Source organism: Microcebus murinus, chromosome 9, assembly GCF_040939455.1.
Source record: "Microcebus murinus isolate Inina chromosome 9, M.murinus_Inina_mat1.0, whole genome shotgun sequence".
In the NCBI taxonomy this organism is placed as follows: domain Eukaryota; kingdom Metazoa; phylum Chordata; class Mammalia; order Primates; family Cheirogaleidae; genus Microcebus; species Microcebus murinus.
The window spans coordinates 23,219,075-23,242,983 of NC_134112.1; the positions used below are offsets into that span (position 1 = coordinate 23,219,075).

General features: G+C 38.1%; 1 protein-coding gene and 1 long non-coding RNA gene across 2 annotated transcripts in view; one reads left to right on the forward strand and one right to left on the reverse strand.

The window, feature by feature from the left end:
- Positions 1–23,909, reverse strand: part of CHN2 (chimerin 2) — a 290,524-nt gene that overhangs the window by 260,150 nt on the left and 6,465 nt on the right. The window lies entirely within an intron of this gene.
- Positions 15,123–16,539, forward strand: LOC142872904 (uncharacterized). Its single transcript, XR_012920995.1, has 2 exons — positions 15,123–15,585; positions 16,322–16,539. It is a non-coding gene; the product is annotated as an uncharacterized LOC142872904 (long non-coding RNA).

Below are 23,909 nucleotides of genomic sequence, written 5' to 3' on the forward strand. Positions count from 1 at the left end.
CGGTTTGATGCGGGCTACATTGCCCAGCAGGGCATGCAGGTATCTCCTTAAGAAGCTACCTGCAACTGGTGCCATGGCTCATGCCTGTAATCCCAACACTTTGGGAGGCTGAGGCAGGAGGATCACTCCATGCCAGGAATTCAAGACCAGCGTGGGCAGTACAGAGAGAACTTGTCTCTACAAAAAAATTTTTAAAAATTAGGCAGGCGTGGTATTACTTGTCTGTAGTCCTGGCAACTCAGGAGTCTGAAACAGGAGGATCACTTGAGCTCAGGAGTTGATGGTTACAATAAGCTATGATAGCTCTACCGCACTCCAACCTGAGGAAACAGGGAGATCTTGTCTCTTAAAAATAAAAATAAAAAAGCTACCTGCTGCCAGTGGAGAGCGCACTGCTGTTACAGTGTAACAGTGGGAGCCATTGGAAAAACAAGGTTCACTAACTCCATTAACTCTGCCAAAACACAGTCATACAGTGCAGTAACGCTAAACTCAGCACTGAAGGGAGCCCCAAATACTCTAACAAGATGGCAACACCATGTCACATCTCACCATAGATCTAATGCCCTGAGGTCAGGGAACTCCTATTACTCCTTTCATAAGCACAACCGGGCATGATAGGAACTGTGTGTATTTACCCATCACAATTTCCTTCTGAAAACATGAATGCCCTCCCTGTACACATTTTATAGCTTTATCAGCCTTTTTCATTCTCCATTTGGTAGATGGGAAAAAGAAGGACCAGCTAAAGGAGACTCATTTAAGGTGGAAACAAAGAAAAAAAAATCGGTTATCAAATTGGTTATCAAAAATTGGTTACAATAAAATTATCTTCTTTATATCATTTTGGACCTACATGGAGAACATTAACAGCAAAATTAAGATCACCAGGATAATTCCAGAGAAAACTTGAAAAGTCATAGCATAGATACATTGATATGAATTTGATTATAATTTGTATAAACTGATTTTTTGTTTCAATGGTATAAATTGGGTGACTGTTCAACTCTCCACGTTGCTGTGCTTCAGAACATGTGACATTTTAGCTGAGATTTTAACATACACGGACTCAAGCTGATACTGTGGTTATGTGCACTATAAATAAATGGGATAAAGTTCTTTGAAGTTTCCAAGGAGGAACCAAGACAGTAACTGTCTTCACATCGGGAAATATTGTTTATTTTTCTTTCTAAAAAATAACATTAGATGTGATGCTTTTCAGCTGACTATAAAAAAATCAGTGACTCATGTTTGGGTTTCATGCCACCATACTCTGTGAACTGGTTTATACTGAGACTTACCTAGCTTACATCATGGAAGTTTCCAAAAATTCTAAGTACTTTAGTACTTTAACTCATTTTTCCCTATTCATAAAAAATAGATTTCTGAAAGATTGTTTTAAAATGTTAAATTTCCCTTCATTTTTTCAAAGTATTTAGAATGCTACAGGGAGCCAATAGAGAAAAGACAGCTCATTGTTCTATGTTTTTTCCCCACAGAGAATTTATGTCTCAAAAAAATTTTTTTTTCTAAGGGAGGTTATTTAATTTGTCTCCCCGGCCAGCCCAGAAATTGCTATAAATTCAAAATTCACTCTTGTACAATGTTCCTAATTATAAGATAAGTGATCTTTCTGTGTTAGTTTAATACCATCCTATTTATCTTCTCAAGTGGAATGACACATTGCAAATATCATTTGGGAAGTTTTATTAATAAAGACCTAATCCCATGGCTTGCAGGACATGTTTCAGAATAATGTTGTAACTGTAGTAAAGTTCAGTGACTCTAACACACTCTCAAAAATTAGAACTGTCCCCTCACATGACATAAGCCACCTTTTCCAGTGTGATTAGTGGTGATTCTTCAAAATGGGCCTCAAAGAACTCACAGCAGGTAATCAGCTCTAGTCTATCTGCACCTTCAAAAGGTATCAAGGATTATCAGCTTTGCTCTACCTCTGGGCTAGATTTTCCATATCATGTAAAACCAGGATAGGAAACCAAGATAGATACTAAACCACAGCACTAATGTCCTGTAGAATCAACTCGGTTTTACCAAGAGAATCTCTGGAGATTTTGCTCTAAACATGTATGTGCACATCTCCACACAGATGGACAGTCAGAAGGCACACACACGCACACACACACACACACACACACATTTTTCATATATTGGTTTTGATGGACCAATCTGAGAACTTCATCACTGTATATAATACTGTCTCTTTTAGAGCCCATATGTATATATGTGCCCAAACAACTACTTTACAATAAAATTTGCGTATTTGATAGCTAACATATCTTTCCAGACTAATTCTCCATGTCCAAGAATAACAGGACAAATGTTATAATTAGGCCATAGTTTCCTCCTTTTGATTTGGACAAATTATGGATTAATTTAAATAATTTGTGAAGCATGTGATGACAATCAGGAAAGGAGATCACGTTCTTATTCTGCCTGTCTAAAATCTATTAATATAAGGAGTTTGAAAAGGGCTCAGTTTCAGAGCTTTAGAGCTCTGGCTTTAGCAATTCCCTGCAACTAAAAGCAATCTTGCTGTGATTGAAAATGGAGGTGTCAACCCAGGCAGGCTACAAATTGCCAACAGAGGGAATAGCCATTTTAAATTACTTCCAAAGCCCAAATAAATTCTCCTGAATGGAAATCTGCCTTTATCCTTATTTTCTATCTTCAGGAGATGATATGTGTTTTACTCATTATGAATCATTCTCTCCATTCCTTTCTGCTGAGGCAAAAAAGAATGAGCAAGATATACTCATAGACTGCACTACACTGGGCTTTGTTTATAACATAAGGCATATAATAAATAAGATTATCCAGTGATTTATCACATGAAAAAATACCTTATGTTTGAATAGCACTTTATCTATTCTAAGATTATTTTATAGATAGAAATAAAAATATGCAGAAAATGCTTTGTTAACTTTAAATCCCCATATGCATTGGCTATTATAAGCCATTTCAATTGTTCCTCACAGTAATCTTTTTGGTAAACAGAGAAGATATAATGTTCCATAGTTTTTGCAGACACTTAAAACTGAGACAAAAATATTGAGTGACTAGGGTCATGCAGTTAGTAGTAGCAGAAATGGCCCCGTAGCTTCTGAATTTCTCTCCTGTAATCTCTCTATAAACAAAGCAGGATTTTAGAAACAAATCCTATTTGAGCATTCAATATACACAGAAAAAAATATTTGTCCTGAGGTTTCTTTTCATCATTACTTCATTATGTGTGTAACTTAGTTAAAATTTAGCAGTATCTGACCATGGCCTAAAAGTCTATCGTTTTTACTGTAGTGCCACTTAATCACAAATTGTTTAAAAATTTTTCATAATTGGGACATATCTGGGGAAGAAAGAACTATGTTTATGATTAAGAAATAAGGGCTTTTTGGCCAGGTGCAGTGGCTCACTCTTGTAATCCCAGCACTTCGGGAGGATGAGGCAGAAGGATCACGTGAGGCCAGGAGTTCAAGATCAGCCTGGGCAATATAGTGAGACCCTGTCTCTACAAAAAATTTTAAAAAAGAAGAAGAAGAAGTAAGAGCTTCTTGATTGGGACGGCAATCCCACCTAATTGCTCCTCTTTCAGAAAGTGGTCTTTAGAATGATTCAACTTTGAACATCAGTTAAGAAATCTTTCCCACCATGTTTGTTGGCTGCTGCTCCTGCAGTGTTTTCAACGGTCTGGCCAAATGATGAAAAGCTTCCTGTTCTTGAAATAGAAAAGAATTGCATTTTACTGCCTACAGGATTTTAGAGAGCCAAGTCAAAAGAATTTTAAGAGTTTTAAGTCAACAAGAAATGGGGCATGGGCATCCTGTAGATACGTCACAACTAAAATTTTCATACGTTGCTGGGTAGAAGGGTAAACTAGTACAACTACTTTAGGAACAAGTTTGGCAGTATTTTGTAAAGCTGAATATACACATACCCCATGATCTAGCAATTCCACATGTACATGACAGAACTGTGTACACACCTGCACACTTAAGAATATTCATAGCAGCATTATTTTGGTAACAATCCCAAATTGGAAACAACCCAAGGGTCTATCAATTGCAGAATAAATAAGTGTATAGAGATAAATATACAGAAAGAAGAATATTCTACAGCAATGAAAAAGAATGAGCCATAGGTAGATAAAATAATATGAATGAATCTCAATATGAGAATGTTGAGTAAAAGAATCCAGATACAAAAGTGTACATATTTGTGCGATTCCATGCATTTAAAATTCAAAAACAGGCAAAATTAATGTATAGTTATAAAGTCAGAATACTGATTAATTTGGGAGATGGCAGAAATGAGAAATCAGTGTTTCGTTGGAAGGCTTGAGTATATTGGCTACATCAACCTGGCTGGTGTGAGAAGGCTGTAGACAGAAGGCAAGACTAAACAGTGGGAGGTGATTTGATATGCCACCACCGATAAATGGAAGAAGAGCTGATCATATAAGGTTCTAATCATAAGGGAAGAGAGGAAAGAGTGGATTCTTTTCTCCAAGTCACCAAAAGTCTGCAATAACAGCTTGATATCTCCTGTCTTTTTAATTTTAGCCATTCTGGTGGGTGGATAATGGAATATCACTGTTATTTTATTTGCATTTCTCTGACTAATAATGTTGAGTATCTTTTTATATATTTATTGGCACTTATGATATTCTCTTCTCTGAAAGCTTGTTCAAGTCTTTTGCCCAATTTTTAATTGAGTTGACTATGTTTTTACAATTGCTTCATAGAATTCTTTATGTGTTCTGGATACAAGCACTTTGTTAGATATGCATATATCTGTAACAATTATTCCTTTGCTTTATTCATGTACTCTTGAGCCAATACCATATTCTCTTAATTTCTGTAATTTTGTAATAAGTCTTAATATCTGACAGTGTAAGTTCTCCATGGTTTTTTCTTCTTTAACATTGTCTTGGTTATTCTTAGTCTTTTGTATTTTGAACTAGTCTGACAATTTTCACAAAAGACCTGACTAATGTTGATTGGGATTGGATTGAATCTATTAATTAGGAAGAATTGTCATTGTTACGATTAACTAATCCAGGCACATGCTTATATCCCTCCATTTACTAAATAATCTTTAATTTTTTCTCACTATATTTTGTAGTTTTCATTGCAAAGGTTTTAAACATCTCTCATTAGATTTATTGCTAGGTACTTGATTTTTTAACATTACTATAAAGGATAATTTTACATTTCATTTTCCAGTTATTTATTGCTACTATAGAGCGATATACTCAATATTTTTAATATTGACCTTGTAAAATTTGCATTGTTTTCAACACTTGTTTTCTAGATTCTTCTAGATTTTCTGTGTACACAATTATTTCATCTGTGGAAAACAGTTTTATTCTTCCTTTTCTATCTTCATGACAATTTTTTCTTGCCTTACTGCATTGGCTAGAATTACCAGTACAATGTTAAATTTACATGGTGATAGTGAACACCCTTTTCTTGTTCCTAAACTCACAGAAAATGTATTTATTATTTTATTATTAAGTATGCGGTTACATATCATCAATTAAAGAAATTTCCTTTGATTAGCAGTTTATTGAGAATTTTTATTATAATCAAATGTTTAGTTTAATTAAATGATTTTTCTGTATCAATTAAAATGATTACCTGATTTTCCCTCTTATTCTTTTAATGAGGTGTTGCTTGGTTTTTATATGTTAAATCAACCGTGGATTTTTTGAATGATCATGCTATATTGTCCTTTTATATATCGCTGAATTTGATTTGCTAAAAGGAATGTTTAGGGTTCATGAGAAATATTGGTTGGTAGTTTTCCTTACTAGTAAGTTCTTGTCAGACTTTGGTTAGGCTGACCTCATATCATGAGTTAAATATTCCATCTTTGCTATTCTCTGGAAGAGTTTGTGTAGGGCTAGCATTTTTTCCCATAAATATTACGAAGAATTTATTACTAATGCAATATGGGTCTGGAGTTTAAGTTTTGGGAAACCATTTAACTGTGGTTTCAATTTAAATAATAGATATAGGATTTTTAGACTTTTAAATTTCTTATGTTTATTTTGGTAAGTTGTGTTTTTGAGGAAATTTGTCAATTCTCTCTAAGTTGTAAAATTTATTGACAATCAGTTGATCATAATATCCTCTTATTATCTATTTTAGATCACTATGATATGTAGTGGTGACCCCTTTGGGTTTTTTTCTGATATGCCTAACTTATATATTCTCTTCTTTTTTCCTTGATTGGTCTGCTAGAAATTTATCAATTATTTGTCAAAAAAAAAAAGCACACACACACTTGTTTTTGTTAATTTTTAAATATTATATATCTTTCCCTACTTCTTTGATTTCTGCTCTTACTTTCGTAATTTCTTTTTTGTCTTTTACTTTTAGGTTTAAATTGCTGACTATTTTCTAGTTTCTTGAGTTGGAAATTTAAATCATTTATTTTCAACTTTTCCTTTTTTCTACTGATACATTTAAAAAATATAAATTTCCCCTAAGTATTTGTCTAGGTCCATCTCACAAATTTTTATATGTTGCATTTTCATAATTTTTGTCATTTATCTCAAAATATTTTCCTATTAATATTATAATTTCTTCTTGCATGGGTTATTTAGAAGTGTTTTGTTTAGTCCTAAATATTTGGAGATCTCCTAGGTATCTTTCTATTATTGAGTGCTAATTTAATTTTATGCTAGTCAGAACATATATTATGATTCCATTTTGTGGTATTTATTCAGATATAATTTATACTCAAGATGTGTTCTGTTTTGTTAAATGTTCCATGAGCACTTAAAAGAAGGACTCACATATCTTCAAAAAGAATGCAGTTAGATGTAGTTTTGTATATTTGACAATTAGGTCAAGTTGCACAATCATACTCTTCAATTTCTTTATTGACTTTTATCTTCCTAAAGTTTCCAACAGTGATCTTTGGAGTTGACTATGTCTCCTTTGACTTCTGCCAATGTTTGCTTTTTATAGTTTGAAGAGGTATCGAATGCCTACAAATTTAAGATTGCTATAACTTCCTTTCATCACTAAGAAATGCCCTTCTTTTTCTCTAATGACAATTTTTGCTTTAAAGCTACTTTTATATTAATATGGTTATATAAGCTTTCTTTTGGTTAACTTATGCATGGTATACCTATTTCTAACAGTTTACTTTCAACCCTTCTGAGTTTATAGAAAGTGTCTTAAATTTTAAATTTAATAAACTGTATTAGAATTTAAACCTACTACAGTTCATTATCTTTATCCAGTCTGGCAATCATTATCTTTTAATTGGAATGTTGAAACCATTAATATTTAATATAATTACTGATATAGTTTCTTTTAATTCTACCATCTTGCACTTTTCCCTATTTATCTCATCTATTCTTTATTCCTGTATTTATTCTTTTTCACTTTCTTTTATGTCACATTTTTAAAAATTATTTTTTTCTCTTATTAGCACTTTATTTGAGCTTGTATTATTATTATTTTAATGGTCACCCTAAGGATTACAAAACACATCCTTCATTTACTTCAGTCTTTTTTTAAATTAGTAATTTTACTCCTTCCTAAATAATGTTCCTAAACAGCTGCCTAAACAATGTTGGGAAAACACTGAGTGTTTCTTCATTACCTTGACTGCATAAGAATATCACTAGACTTACCCTCTAGGACATTATAATTTTTTAGGTCTTGAATGTAGCCCAGGCCACTGTCTTTTCGAAAACCATCATTGATGATATTGTCAGGATTAAGAAGCACTGGATTAGTCTCTGACAAAGCCTGCCCACATTGAAAACAGCCTAAACTTCTTGTCTGTATCAGAACCTAACTTTAATAAGCATATCTTAATAGGACATACCTCTTCACACAGATATTGTATGATCCTACCACTCCACAAGCCTACCTTCATTAAGCATGACTTCTGCCGTCTAGTATTTATGGTTACAGCACAAACTTAAGAAGGAAAGAGAGTTACACTGGTAGGGGTGAGGGGGTGGAGGGTGAGGGTTAGGGGAGTGGGTGGGAAGGGATGTCACAATCCCCAATAAGACTAAAATCACCCAGGGCCGTTTACAGCTTAGTAATTAATTCCAATTCATTGCTCCCTTTGAACTGTCTTTTTTTCTTTCTTTAATGTAAGACAAAGATGGTTGAAACTACAGGCTAAACCTAGTTTTATGAATATCTGAACTCTACCCATCAATTATATGTTTTAAACAAAAGTTAACATCTTCCAATTGCAATGCTAGCTCATCAGGATGATAAGCCGTCCAAGGGCATCCTGATTAAACTGCTTTACTGTCAGTTTCTTCACATCCAGGAAGAGACGTCCACCTTCTTGGATATCAGCATTGGTTCACATGCAGGTTACACTCCTGCCTTCCAGCCTGCTGCCCAAGAGATGATGCTGTGATGGAAAATTTTCAGACACGTATCTTCTTTTCAGATATCCTTAGGAGCATGCACACACTCTACAGAAAATCACTCTTATTTGCTCCAAGCTACTAAAGGAAGAACCAGAATTAACAACATTAAACCCAAAGGATGTTAAGGCCTTAAAGACATTCTGTAACCTATATCTCAACTGCATATTTATATTCAAGTAAAGAGCATTGTTAGGATTCCTTTATCTTGAAGATTTTCTATTTTAATTAGAAATATCTGATACATCACAACTTTCAAGACATTTTCAGCTAACAAAAGTGCCAAGTGCTTGCATTTCCACAATGGCCTGTATTTCCACTGGTCTTGATTTAAGATTTCTTTTCCATTCATATGGAAAGACTAGTGAAGAACAGTTGAGTAGTCTCCAGATAGACGGACTACTGAAGTTAAGGAATGTTCTGCATGCATATAGTTAGTTAAAAACATACTGAGCCTTACATAATTACTGTGTTGAAGAAAAGACAGTGGCAGAGCAATAGGTCAGATAACTACTGTGGTTTACTCTTTGCAAGGCACAGCTTGAGATAATATAAAAATAATTATATGCACAAACCATATTTTCCAAACTGCTTATTTTGTTTTCTAGGTCACTATAGCTGGTCAAATCCCTCTGAAAGTTAAGTTTTCCAGCTGAAAGCGAATGGTTAGTTCACTGAAATTATTTCTTTAAACTGCTGCATATATTTAGATGTTCAAGGGACTGTGATATTTATTCCTTACTCTCTAGAGGTTTTTCCTGCTAATAAGTAGTGTTAGTAGGTTGGGGAGAAAGAGCAGATCAAAAACCATGCTACTGTAAGAGCTTAACACCATCTTCATTACCATGTAATTAAAACTGCAGGTACTTACAAATAAGCTCCAAGCTACTTAGGACTGAATCCATCTAATAATGCAAACTTAGCATTTGCATCTTAAAAATAAGCATTATTTTCATTAAGTATAGCCATTCCGATTTATCCAATCCTCAATAATTGGCACTAAAAGATTGGCATGCTGTTATTTTGCCTCTATGGAAGAAAAATTGATACATCAATTGCTCCTTGTGATTTCCGGGCAAGACCAGTGGCTCAGAAATTCGGAGTATCCACTATCTTAAACCAACACAGATCTGAGACAGCTCACTGAGATGCTGATTGTCAGGGGAAAAGGGAAGACAGCCCCAAGGATGCTGGAAGCACAAAGACGGGCAGTGGCCAAAACCTCAGCCAAACGATGCTCTAAAAAGTGACAAAGAAAGAAAGGTAATTTGATATCAGTTCTTATTTGAGGATTTCCACAAAGAGACAATAGGCAATTTTAGACAACGTGGGCGGTGGGTTTTAAAGCGGGCACATTTGCCCCATTAGGAGGAGACAGCACGAGATATAATTCTTGGCAGGTTTCCAACCTTGTCAATTATCTCAATCCTAGTGCAGCCTTCAGTCCTGGTGGGACTTCCACCTACCCAAGTGTCCCCTACCAATTTCCCCAATCCTAATTGTCTTTTCCTTTCTCTCAGATACACTGCAGAGTCTCCGTGTCTCTGGAAATTAATCACTATTTGAGAGATTAATTGGAATTTTGAGGCTATTAATTGTAATTTCCTCTTTCTCTTGCTTTTTTAATTTTGAGAGAAATCTATGAGGATTCTTGCAGCAACTTAAATGTATACTTAAAAAAAAAGTTCCAGTCATCCCAAAATAACTTGCTTCTCTGACATTTCCACTCTATGGCTTGTCAGTCATTACACTTGGAGAATTACTTAGGCTTAGTTACAAACTCCATCTGGGGATTTATAAAAATTGGTTTACATAATAAGATTAATTATATATAACTATTAACATGTTAAATGATATCATTCCCACTCTTTAAAAGAACTCTTTCATATTCAGAATCAGTCTCTTAAGGAAGAGGAGTAAATAATTTAAAGGCAAAAGTAAGGACAATAGCTAAAACTTTGTCCCATAGGTTAAGGTCCTTTGAAAGTTTTCTTTCCCTGGGAAATTGAATCTGCCTTATTACACAAAGGGAGACACGTATGTGCCACATCCCACAAAGACACACACATTCTCTCTCTCTTGCACACACACACACACACACACATACATACTAAAGACAAAACTTTCCAACAGAGCAAATTCTTGCCCTGGAATGACACAGCAACAAGTACTTTTAATTCCCGTTTAACCAGAATAAATATCCCCTGGCATAGCATAAACATAAAATTGTAACTCGGATAGAAGAAAAGCTTGGGAAATAGACATAGATCTGTGTGCTGGTTTTAAAAATGCTTTCCTACTATTAAGGAGTTACAACTATAGGCCTGGCTCCAGGCTAAACAAGACCCTTAATCGGGACATCAGGGAGGCTTTTCAAGACTGTGACATTTACAGAACCAGAGAGAATGAGAAACTGGGAGCGCCCCATATAGCTAGAATGACATCCGCCAGGAAAAGTGGGCAGCCAGCGCAGTGGATGGACTCCCCTTTCAGCCTTCTTGTTTTTAGTCTAGGGCCCATACCTTTGCCATTGTTTTTAAGAATCCCTATGGAGAATTGCTGGTATCTATGAAACAGTAAAGAAATTTCAGATGGGGTAGCAACTTAAGGGGAAAGAGTTTGAACCACAAATATTTATGATTATTAATGACTTCACAAGTTCTACAAAGTTTCACAAAGTCCACATTCACTCCAAAACCTTGGGCTGTGAGGCCAGGCGTGGTGGCTCACACCTGTAATCCTAGCACTCTGGGAAGCTGAGGTGGGCAGATAGTTTGAGCTCAGGAGTTCGAGACCAGCCTGAGCAAGATCTTGTCTCTACTAAAAATAGAAAGAAATTAGCTGGGCAACTAAAAATAGAAACAAAAAAATTAGCCGAGCATAGTGGTGCATGCCTGTAGTCCCAGCTTCTTGGGAGGCTGAAGCAGAAGGATTGCTTGAGCCCAGGAGTTTGAGGTTGCTATGAGCCAGGCTGACCCCATGGCACTCTAGCCCAGGCAACAGAGTGAGACTTTGTCTCTAAATAAATAAATAAAACCTTGGGCTGTGAATCCATGTCTCCATTCATTCATTCATTCATCCAAAAAAAAATTTTTTTTAAAGTTATAATGTGGGAGCTGGTGACCAAAGAGTCCCTGCCTTCATGTAGTGACAGCCACCAAGGATAGACTTTGAATAGTTACAAGTAGGCTGCTTCATATATCTTTATGTCCCTAAAGCCAAGCATGGTGGCTGTCACCAACTGTGCACCCAAGTTTTATGGAAGAGAGAAGAGAGAAAGGATGAGAAAAATAAGGTTCAGAGTATTGCCACCTCCCTGCCAATTTTCATAGTTAAAATATTAATTAACTAAGTAAATAAAGTATATTCAATAGTGGATTATTAATAGTATACAGCATAGGAGGCATACTCAAACATAAAAATATTTACTTACCTCCATCTGAAATTATGACTATTAAACATCTTCAGAAACGACAATGTTTGCAGTAACGTAGCCATCATTAAATTAGTCTCTGGCCAATAAATTGTTGGTGGAGACTGGGTCAGATAGCACAGGAAGAGGAGCACTGCACTACTGGTTGAGGATAACTAACTTATGGAATACAAGGAACAAAAACTTCTGTAAGAATTGAGATAAACGTGAAGGCTCCTATCCACGAGTCAATACTGATCCAGAAAAGCTTTCCATCCTGGGAGAAATGAGGCTCCCCAAAAAAGTCAGGTGTTAATGAGGTTGCAACATCTGGCCAAAAGGAGGTGGACGGGCCACACAGAAAGTAAATGCTGAGACAGAACTAGGGACTTCAATTTCTGCCCAGAAAAAGAAATGCAACATTAACAAAAATGTGAGGGTTGCTGCTGTGTGCTGAGTCACTGGGGTAGCACCAAAATGACTAAGACCTAGAGCCTTACTGTAGGTGTTTACTGTTGGTTTCTCAAGAGCCACAGGAAAGGAGGCCATATTTGAGTATAAATGAAAGTAAAAAAGGGAAATCAGATTGAATTGACTCATTTTTGCAGACAAGAAAGTATTTCTTCAACAGGGGCTCCAAGGGCATCCAGAAACCCCATCTTCAGAATCAGGTGGGAGAAAGCATGACCACAGCTTCATAACTGCAAGATCACTGGTGTTTCCCTTCTCAGACTAATGAATAAAAACACTGCCAAATCTGACTAAAAAGAGGCAATTAGTGCTTGTGTGTGTACACGCAAGATTATTGTAATGCACTATATATATATTTTTTAAAAAAGAATCTCTATCTTTTAGAGATATCAACTGAAATATTTACAGATGAAAAATCCCAGGTCTGGAATTTGCTTCAAAATAATCCAGCGTATGGGGGTGGAGGGTAGATGAAACCAGGCCATGATTTGATCCCTGTTGAAGTCGGGTGATGAGAGGTCCATGACACTTGAAATGTTCTATATAAAACATTATTTAAAATATGAATTGGTAATAAAAGCCTGCTGAATATGTAGGAGATGATGAAACTTTTAAATGATCATTCAATAAAATAGTGCTACTCAGTGTAGCAAGTCAAAAAGTGAACAAAAACTCTTAGAAAACTATTATTAAATATGAATGTGAGGCTGCCGTAGGGTGCTGTATATAACACAACCATGCCTTGAGCAAGAAAACTGAATCCACTACATCTTTGAGGTTCTAGGCCAATTTATAATGTTTTCCAAACTGCCAGTCACTGCCCTATAGTGGATCCTGAAATCAATTTGTGGGACCTGACAGTTTTTAAATAAATGAATAGAAATACAGTAGAAAAGACAATATCAGAGCATATCACACATAACAGGACAAATATTCTTTGTGGAAATTGTGTTTCTGCATGTGTGAGTATGTGCATGTGTGACTGTGTGCACAGCGGTTGCATTTAGTCTACTCTTAATATAACAGCCAGAATGGGTCTGTTAAAACCTAAGTCAGATCATGCCACTCTCTTCTAAGACCCTCCAGGGACAACCTATCTCATTCAGTGTTAAGAGCCATAGTCCTTACAATGGTCTACAAGGCCCACCATGATTTGCCACCTCCTTCCTGCTTGGTCCTATTTAATATTCACCCCTTTCTCATTCCACTGGCCTTTTTTCTGTTCCTAGAACACACCAGGCACAATCTCACATCAGGGCTCTGCAACTGCTGTTCCCTCTGTCTAGAATGCACTTTCTCCAAATAGCTGCATGACTGGCTCCCTTACCGGCAAATGCTGCCTTCTCGGTATAGCCTTCCCTGACCATGCAATTTAAAATTCAGACTCCCCTACCCCCAACCTTTCCTATCTCCTTTCCTGCTTTATTTCTCTGCATAGAACTGTCTCTCTATTAAGAAACTCCATGAGGTCCAGAACTTTTGTCTGTTTTGTTCACTACAGTGGTGTCTCTAAAACCTAGAATATGGTCAATACTTAATAAATGCACAATAAATGGAGTGTGCATGTGTGCATGGTGTGTACGTGTGTGTGTGAGTGTGAGTGGCTGCTGGGTCTTAGTGTGGGCTACATTCCAAAAGGCTTGTATAATACTGTCCTGGAACACACTAAGATTATCTCTGGGCTTACTGAGAGTGGGGCATGAGAAGAGAGTGTGGCACAGGAACCCAACAGTCCTGTGGGTTATGGACTGGGTGCTTAGAACACACGCCACTGATAATTGCTATTTGAGGTATGTGTGTATATAGGTGGGGAGAGGAGTGTTCCCTTGGGGGACCACCAAGGCACCATAAATTGGCAGGAAGAATTAGGCAGAGTCAGAAAATCATAAAATTTTCAAGACGCTCAAAGATGATCTGGGCCACACTAATAAATCTGCAGATGAGAATCAAAGGTACAAAATGATAATGTCATTTGCCCCAGGCCACACAAAAAGTAAAGGCTGAGACAGAACTAGCAGAGACATAGGTCATATGACTCCTCCTCTCCAGCAATCTTTAAACACCCTGGCCTGCCATAAAAATGAAAAACAGAAATTTGTTCTCTAAAAGCCTTCTGCCTGTTCTCTTTTCCTAGGAAATAACCTGAGATTCTTCCTCCAATTAGATGCCAATCGTCTAATCCACTCAGCCTTGACAGTTTGTAGGGATCTCTGTGTTAAAAACAAAGAGCTGCTAATGAACATTATTCCTCATAAATCAAAGCCTTAAAAATTCCTTTCCATAGCAACCAGGAGTGGTTGAATCATCTACTATTATTCCCTGACTTTCTAATAATACAGTTCCAACTTCCATCAGGCCCAGGGATGTTAAAGTCTGTCAAAAACCAAAACCTTCAACCCTCACTGTCCTACTTTTCATTAGAGCTGAAGAATCTATCCATTTTTGAATTAATGGATCTGTATTTTTCCATAACCATAAAACAAAGCACTTCAAGCCACAAAGCATGAACAAGTGAAAAACAACATGTCAGTAAAAGCTGTCAGTCACTTTATTTGGTAGGGAAGCAGGAACATTCTTCCAGGGAGTAATATTATTACAAAGTAAATAGTTGTGCTAATTGCTTGATTCTCAACTAAGATTTTAATAAGCCCTTTGACAGGGAGAGGCCAGGTATCTCAGAATTCTCAGTGTCTCTGTGGTGGCCTTAGAGATTCCAAGGGCTGAGGACATTCATGACCTAACTGTGGCAGACACTCTTGGCTGCCCCTCCTCCTCAATGGAACCTTGCTCTGTTGAGGTGTCCTCACTTCTCCGGGAGAGGCTGGGACATCCCATTCCAGGAAGGGGGTCAGCACTGACTAAGTGCATCATGGGAATTCCATTCCCTTGCCAGTGATTGGTTCACATCTAAGCATGTGACACAACTGTGACCAATGAGGCAAGGGGAAGTTTGCTGAGTTGAGAAGTGCTTGTGAGAAAAGTTTTCTTAATCTCCACAGGGCCGGCAGGTAGAGATTACCCCTTTTCTGTTTCTAAATATGATGCCAAGGACTGCTCTTGTCATTTTGACACTATAAGGAGAGTGAGATTAGGACAAAGCCCACCCACCAAGAGGGCAGAGCAGAGAGAACTACAGAGAAGCAGAAGAGCCGGACACCACAATGTATAGAACTGACAGCACTTCTTTTGGGGGTTTTCTACATTTGCAGTTGAAGTATTCTACCTGATACAGTAACTGCACCCTGGGAAGATCTGGTCAGGAAGTGAGGAGGTAGGAATGTGTTATACATGTTGGTTTTAGCACAAGAAAAGTTGCATAAACAGCAGAGCCTACGAACATTCTTTTTTATTTTTATTTCGGCATATTATGGGGGTACAGATTTTAAGGTTTCAATAAATGCCCTTCCCCCCTTCCCCCCACAAGTCTGAGTTTCCAGCATGACCATCCCTCAGATGGTGAGCATATCACTCGTTATGTATGTATATACCTGCCCCCCCCCCCCTTTTTGAGAGACAGGGTCTCACTGTGTCACCCAGGCTGGAGTGCAGTGGTGAGAACAGCTCACTGCAGCCTCAAAAGACTCAAGTTTCTGGGCTCCAGCTATCCTCCCACTTCAGCCTCCCAAGTGGCTGGGACTACAGGTATAAGCAACAGTGAGTCTTTTGTTAGAGACAGCTTAGTCTGTGACATTAGAAAGTAGAAGGAACAAGCTATAAAATCTTCAACTGAAGTGAGATGCCGGGGCAGCTGCAGAGGCCAGCACAAGGCACAGTACCATCCCCTTGTGTGCTGTTGTCACAGGCCCTGGGCAGCCAGATTTCACCTGAGGAAAGACTCAGAACAACAAACCCACTGTGGCCCATACTTTCTTCCTCCACTGGATGCCAAGAAAGTACTCTGAGTGAGACCTTAAGGAAATAATTAAGGAAGAAGTGTCAGTACTTGCTTTGCCTTCACACCCCTATGAATGGGCATTCATTTGTATTTTGTGGGTTGCCTCTCTCAGTTTTCCTATGGGAAGAAGGAAGGAAGACAGGCCATGAACAACTTGAAGGGGAGTGAGCCATCCTGTAAATTCATACAGGCCATTGACGATCCAAGTCTGCCCAAGAAAATGGCCACTTGGGGACTCTCTTCCCTGAAGACACCAGTCGTTACCTCCATGAGCTCCACACCAGAGCCAGATCTTTCTCCAACCCAACAAAAAGTGTTGAACAAAAAGTATATCTAGCTAGAGAAGTCTTTATACTTGGGGGGAGAGGAGGACTTGCGCAACAACCTGGCACTCAAAACCAACAGGTATTTTAAAAATGCTCCTTGCTTGGCTTCATTATAGTGAATAATATGTGGTTCTAGAAAATGTCCTATTTGTAGGCATTCATATTTTAGATCTCATCTGATGAAACCTGTTTTTCTTTGCTTGTTTAAGGCAAAAGTAAACACTATCAGAAGCTCTGAGACAGCTACACCTGTGTAATATTTAGTCTTTCGAACAAAGTATTTACAGTACAATACTGTGATCTGACATGATCAAAGGGTGTCAGCTCTTTGATTAGAAACAACAAAAAGCCAGCAGATGATATCCTTGGAAACGTCTGCACAGGCATCCATCTAGGGGAACATATGGAGGCAGCAACAGACGCATCACTGTATTAATAATCCTCAGGGGCACCAGGCACACAGTGGGAGCGTGGTTCCTGGAGGACTCACATTCTTCTTGGAGGGCATAAGAGTTGTGCCCAGGGTCTAAAAAGCTGGATAAGAAATCTAATTAACTAGTCATAAGAAATGCACTAATTGCTTTGTCCAGCATCAGCAGAGGAGACCTGCTGCTGTCTCTCATTCTTCAGTTGGAGAGAGGGTGCCCCAGCCTTTAGGGGACACTGGGGAAGGCAGACATTTGTCTAGTGGTGGCTGAGCTGACCTTGCAAACCAGCTGCAGAGAGCAAGTGTCTATAGGACCATCTGAGGAGATCAGGGGCTGGCAGCTGGTAAAAGATGAATGTGGAAATAAAAATGAGAAGCAAAGGGGCACCCCGTGTTGATCAAGTTATCAGTGAATATGGACTGATATGTCTCCTATGTATTATGAGCAGCTTATCCAGGAAAGACATAACCTATAGGACTTAACCTTCTGTCTGCTCACCTTATGACTATTTCACCTTCTCATTCTTACTACATCAATTTTTTTTTTTTGCTTTTTAAAAGTAATGGCTTTGGCCGGGCGCTGTGGCTCACGCCTGTAATCCTAGCTCTTGGGAGGCCGAGGCGGGCGGATTGCTCAAGGTCAGGAGTTCAAAACCAGCCTGAGCAAGAGCAAGACCCCGTCTCTACTATAAATAGAAAGAAATTAATTGGCCAACTGATATATATATAAAAAATTAGCCGGGCATGGTGGCGCATGCCTGTAGTCCCAGCTACTCGGGAGGCTGAGGCAGAAGGATCACTCAAGCCCAGGAGTTTGAGGTTGCTGTGAGCTAGGCTGACGCCACGGCACTCACTCTAGCCTGGACAACAAAGTGAGACTCTGTCTCAAAAAAAAAAAAAAAAAAAAAAGAAATGGCTTTATTCACATAACCTACAATTCACCTGTTTAAAAATGAACAGTTCAGTGACATTTAGTATATTCACAGATATGTGCAACCATGACCATAATCAAACTCAGAACAATTTCATTACCCCCAAAAGAAATCCTTACCCATTAGCAGTCACTCCCCATTTCCTGCCAATCCTCTCGGCTCCAGGAAACAACTAATCTACTTTCTGTCTCTTTTGCCTATCCCAAATGTTTCATGTAAGTGAAATTATATGATATTCGGTCTTTTGCAACTGGCTTCTTTGAGTTAGCATAATGTTTTCCAGGTTCATCCTTTTAACATGTATACTGCATTAGTTTTTTTAAAAATTCTGTTTGCCTTTGCTTTGTTGGCAATGAAATAAAAATTTTCTGTAGTGGTCCATGTTGAACTCTAGTTTTATTACTTAAATTTAATAAGCATTTATTACTATTCACTCCTAAAATGGGCTTGTGAACCACAAATCAAGTTAAGAAGTGCTGATTAAGAAAAGGCCATGTGATTGTCTTGGGAACCTCCTATTGCAACTAAGTACAAATAATCTATGAATTAAAAAAAAAATACTGGCTGGGCGCGGTGGCTCATGCCTGTAATCCTAGCACTCTGGGAGGCCAAGGTGGGCAGATTGCTCCAGGTCAGGAGTTCGAGACCAGCCTGAGCAAGAGCGAGACCCCATCTCTACTCTAAATAGAAAGAAATTAATTGGCCAACTAATATATATAGAAAAAACTAGCTGGGCATGGTGGCGCATGCCTGTAGGCCCAGCTACTTGGGAGGCTGAGGCAGGAGGATCGCTTGAGCCCAGGAGTTTGAGGTTGCTGTGAGTGAGGCTGATGCCACGGCACTCACTCTAGCCTGGGCAACAAAGCGAGACTCTGTCTCAAAAAAAAAAAAAAAAATACTAATTTTTTGAAAACCATTGAAGGCACGAGGCTAATGTGAACTGGTGATGGGATCCTTACAGGACTGATTTACATATAAGAGATAAAGGAGGGGCTAGAGTGACACTTCCGTGATAGAGTGCTTGGGATATAGGCAAATTCATCTGCTCAGCAACTAGTTATTGAGTGCCTCCTTCACATCAGACATTGTATTAGGCGCTGGCGATCCTGCATTGAACAAAATAGACAAAAATAGCTTGCCCTTGTGGAGCATGTATTTTAGTAATACATGACCAAACTATTTCAGAAAGAAAAGCAAGAGAATAAGCAGAAAATTCGAGGTAGTAGTTACCCTTGGAGGAAGAGAATAAAAGAAAATGGGGAAGGGAAGGGTGAAGAATGCAGAGAAGATGCAAGAACAGGTAGCGTTTCCAAGTTGAGTGGTAGCTTTCCTTATGCTTTTGTTGCTATGCTTCATAACTTGATGCCTATTACGGATATTCTTTTGTATATATTTAATATAACATAATATTTAATTTTAAAAAGACCCATCCCTCTAGATGGAAAAGTATAACCAGTGGTGTCCGTTTGGATTGTCTCAGTTAATTTAAAATATTGTTGGGAATAAGGCATGCACACTGTCGTCTTACACAGAATAGAGACATTCGACATTGGCACAATTATTCAAGGATTTGGAAAGCTGATGAAGAAGAGCGAAAGATATGTATTTAGGGGAAATTTTTCTTAGAGGATCATGAGCTCTGAGTAGTCACTTATCACCCAGGAAAGGAACCTGTGGAAGAATAAGTTCATATAGAATATGAACTTCATGAGACCAAGGATTTTTATATTTTGTTCATAAATTTTCAAATTTCTTTCACAGACATTCACACATTTGATTCTAACAATTAGTATTAGTAGCCCAGTTTATGGATAAGAAAATGGAAACTCAGACAGGTCCAGGTTAACAGAGGTAGTTGGGACTAGTGTTTGGACCAGACCCTGACTTCCTAGTACTTGTCACACAATGTGACCCTCGAAGTCCATGATTCAAATGAGCCCACATTTATTCATAAAACTCAAGAATGGATGCTAGAAACAAGTTTCAAAAAGCTCAATTTAAAGCGTCGGGAAGATATAGCAACGTACTCTCTAGGTAGAAAATGGATGGAGCTCATTAAGAAGGAGCACGGAACGGAACTACACATGGATTCAGACATGTGAACGTGAACTCCGGAATGACAGATTTACGCTCAGCTTTTTACGAAAAGTAAGATGCCTGCAGGGCAACTCTCCCTGAAAGGCTGCTGTGCGTTCTTACAAACACCCCTGCTGCCATTACCGGGATCAGCATACAGAACCAAGTAAGTACAGTGGCAATCGCTATGCCCTTTGACAAAAGACATCGTCTAACTCAAAATCATGTCTTACATGTGTAATTGCCTGGGATTTGCTTTGGTCCTTTTCCTAATCTTAATCTGATACCAATTACTTCAGGACAGTTTACAAGGCCCCTATCAGTTGCTGTTTCCTCTGAAGAATTCATATTCAGAAAAAAAACAGGCAAGTGGGTTAGTTTGGCTGCTTAAAACCAGCACAGGGCTCTCCTGTGGCCAAAGTTCAATCCTAGAGCATATTAACGTCACTGAGAAGAAAAACCTCTGTACCCGGGTCACTGAGGTTTCCTTCAACCCCAGGCATTGATGATGAGGGACGAAGCAGAGAGGACACTTGGCCTGAACTAATGGGATCCCAACCAGAAACTAACAACTTAAAGGCTACATACTAAAAGGGACATAATAGTGCTCTCTTTGCATATGAAAATGAGCAAAATAGTATTATTTACCTAATAAACATGGTTTAACGGGCTCCCTGTCTATGGGGAAATGCACTGCAAAACAAAATGGCTAATTTTTCTATAATAAAGTGAATTTGAATGAGCAACTTAAATCAATATTAGGCAGCCAAATTATGTGTATTAATATCTATACCTCATTAGCATAATCCCAAGTGAATTCTTTCATTACTAAAAGTAATGCTAGGCCCGACTTTTCATTTCCCTTGATATTAATTTATATATGATGTAAATTTGCTTTGAAATAACTTTTGTTTGAAACTTAATCCATGTCTTCTTTCTTTGTATACATACATACACACAAACACACAGAGACATATATGCACACATACAGGCATAGTCATACGTGTGCATGTGTGTGTGCACACAAACATATTCATGGCAAGATGCCTCAGCATTGCAGGCTTTCTTTGAAAGAAGAGGCATACATAAATCTAACAAAAATATGTGAAGTCTAGAATTATACTGGAGCAAAAACAAAACCTGTCTAAACAAGAATTTGACAAAAGTCCCAACCTGTCCCTTTCTATATCACTTCATTTAAAAATCACCATACAGATCCAGAAAAGTTAAGGACATCTCTCATTATCTGGGACTACGACAAAACAGGGACCTGAGAATCAGGGCTGAACTGCCTTGGTGAACACAGGGTAAGTTTCTGGCTTGAGCAATAGACAGGGCTGCAACCCTAGAAGCCACCAGGCAGTGAGTGATTCAGCAGGTTTTTGAATGCCAGATTCTGTGATAGAGGCTACAGCATTCTCACTGGAGTCATCTAAACCAGTGTTGTCCAATACAAATAGAATGTGAGTCACATGTGTAATTTCAAATATTCCAGTAGCTACATTAGCTGTTTTAAAAATAAACAGGTGAAATTTATTTTTAAAATATACTTATTCTAATTTAATAGATCCTAAATATTATCATCTCAACATATACTCAATATTTTTAAAGTTGTGAGTCACAAAGTTTACATTTTTGGTTTTTTTGTACGAAGTCTGTGAACTCTGTTGTGTCTTTTGCTCCCGTAGCACATCGCAATTCAGACTCGCCATGTTTCAGGAGCTCAGGAGCCACATGTGGCTGCCATATTGGACAGCACAGGTCTAGGTCTTGAGAATCAGGCCCTTAGAAGTCAAGGTGGCAGCCCCTGCACTCCGACAGATACTGCAAGAGATCCTCTGCCAAGGCCATACTCCCTGCTTCCTATTTCCTTGTAATTTCCTTGCTGCCTCAACAGTCTCTTGGATTTATTCCTTGAAAGCAAAACCACTTAAGAAAATGCATTTCACATTACTAATGTGGCATTGTATAAAGTAATAAGGAAGTGCTAGGTTTGGTTTCCTTGAAAAAGACAATACTCGGCCAGTACTGAGAGTACAGAGGGCAATGTTGGAACATGATAAAATTTAGGAACTGGGCCTCTGATGAAAAAATAATTGCGTAAGGTTATCACCCAAGTGGTTCTGTGATTCACATTACCTTAAATCTATAATCTGAGTTATGTCAATAAAGCCATGCAGGCCTCCCAAAATGCTAAGCTTACAGTCTTTTAGTTATTATAGTTTCTGAGTGCAATAAACATCCACCTCTTTCTTGCTATTTGCTTAACACTTTGAAGACAGCTTCCACCTTCCCACTTTTGTTGCACTTGAAGTTGGTAATAGACGTGCACGGATGAGAAGTTCTTCTTTTACCCAGGAACTGTCATGTTCCTGCATCTTATTTGCATGCATTTCTCCCCTGTTAAATGTGCTGAAAATTCCAAAAGCTAACTTTATTTTCTAAAAACCAGTGCTTTTACTTTGCCCTGTACGTGGACATTTTGTAGAAGCAAAATCCTTCTAGCTGGACTGTTTGCTGATAGCCAAGTTGGTAGAAAATCTCTTTTAAATAACAAGTCTGGGATATGACACCAGCAACCTCAGTCCACACGTTCAAAATTGTCCTCTTTTCTTTATGATTTTTTGGGAGAAGTACAATTATAAGATTCAAATTTTTTCCAGACATGGACATTTTTCCCTTTTTGAGGGTGAAATTACAACTCACTGTGGGTTTATTTAAAAAAGAAATTGAGTTGCCATCAGGGAAACAAAAGGCCATTTTTTTTTTTAATAAATCTTGAATCAAACCTCAGGACAACAGGAATTTACAAACATTTTTAATTACCCTCTCCAACATGATCCTCCCGCTGTTACAGTTTCCCTCTAGGTTATGAAGAAATTACTTTTTTAAAAAATCAATTTGCAAAATTAGTGACAGATAGCCTAAAGATCACAACAGGAAAACACAGAAATAGGAGACCATTGGATCAAATTTTCTGTCCTTAGCTTGTTAACTTTACATTAGTTAGGTCCCTGTCTTAGAACTACTGATCCAGTATACCAGTGCTGCCCAGTTGAATTTCCTGTAGAATAATAAAAATGTTCTGCATAAATGTAGTGGAATATGGTAGCCACTAGCCATGTGTGCTATTAAACACTGGAAATGTGCCTGGTGCAACTGAGGAATTGAACATTTTTATTTATTTTTTAGAGGCAGGGCCTCACTCTGTCACCCTGGCTAGAGTGCAGTGGTGTCATCATAGCTCACTGCAACCTCAAACTCATGGGCTCAAGCAATCCTTCTGCCTCAGCCTCCAGAGTAGCTGGAACTACGGGAGTGAACCACCACACAAATTTTTTGTAGAGACTGGGTCTTGCTATGTTGTTCAGGCTGGTATTGAATTCCTGGCCTTAAGAGAACTTCCCACCTCAGCCTCCCAAAATGCTAAGATTACAGGCGTGAGCCACTGTGCCCCGATAAATATTTTTAATTTAAAATAGCCACATGTGGCTAGTGGTTACCACATTGTATAGCACAGCTATATATAGTTAGGGCAGACCTAGGTCACTTAAGTCTTTGTGCCTTTATAGGCACAGCAGCCTTGAGGTCTAAGGCCCATTTAAAATACAAGCACTTTATGACTTCTTTTTTGAAAGTATTAAATAATTAAATAGAACAGCCTCTATGAAGCCAGACAGAAAAAAATGTCTGCAAGCAATTCTCTAAGGATGATGCTACTCTTTCGGATGAGCCAGGGATGGGGGTGGAGAGTTAATGTCATGGGCACTTAGGTCCTAGATGACAGTTCCAGCTCCACCACCAACTAGCTAAGTGGCACTGGACAGTTTCTGAATTCCTCAGGCCCTGATTTTCTTATTTACGCAATGCTGGACTCTGCTAAACAACCTCCGAGGTCCCTCCTCACTCTACATCTACTCAGTCCAGGTGGTATTTATT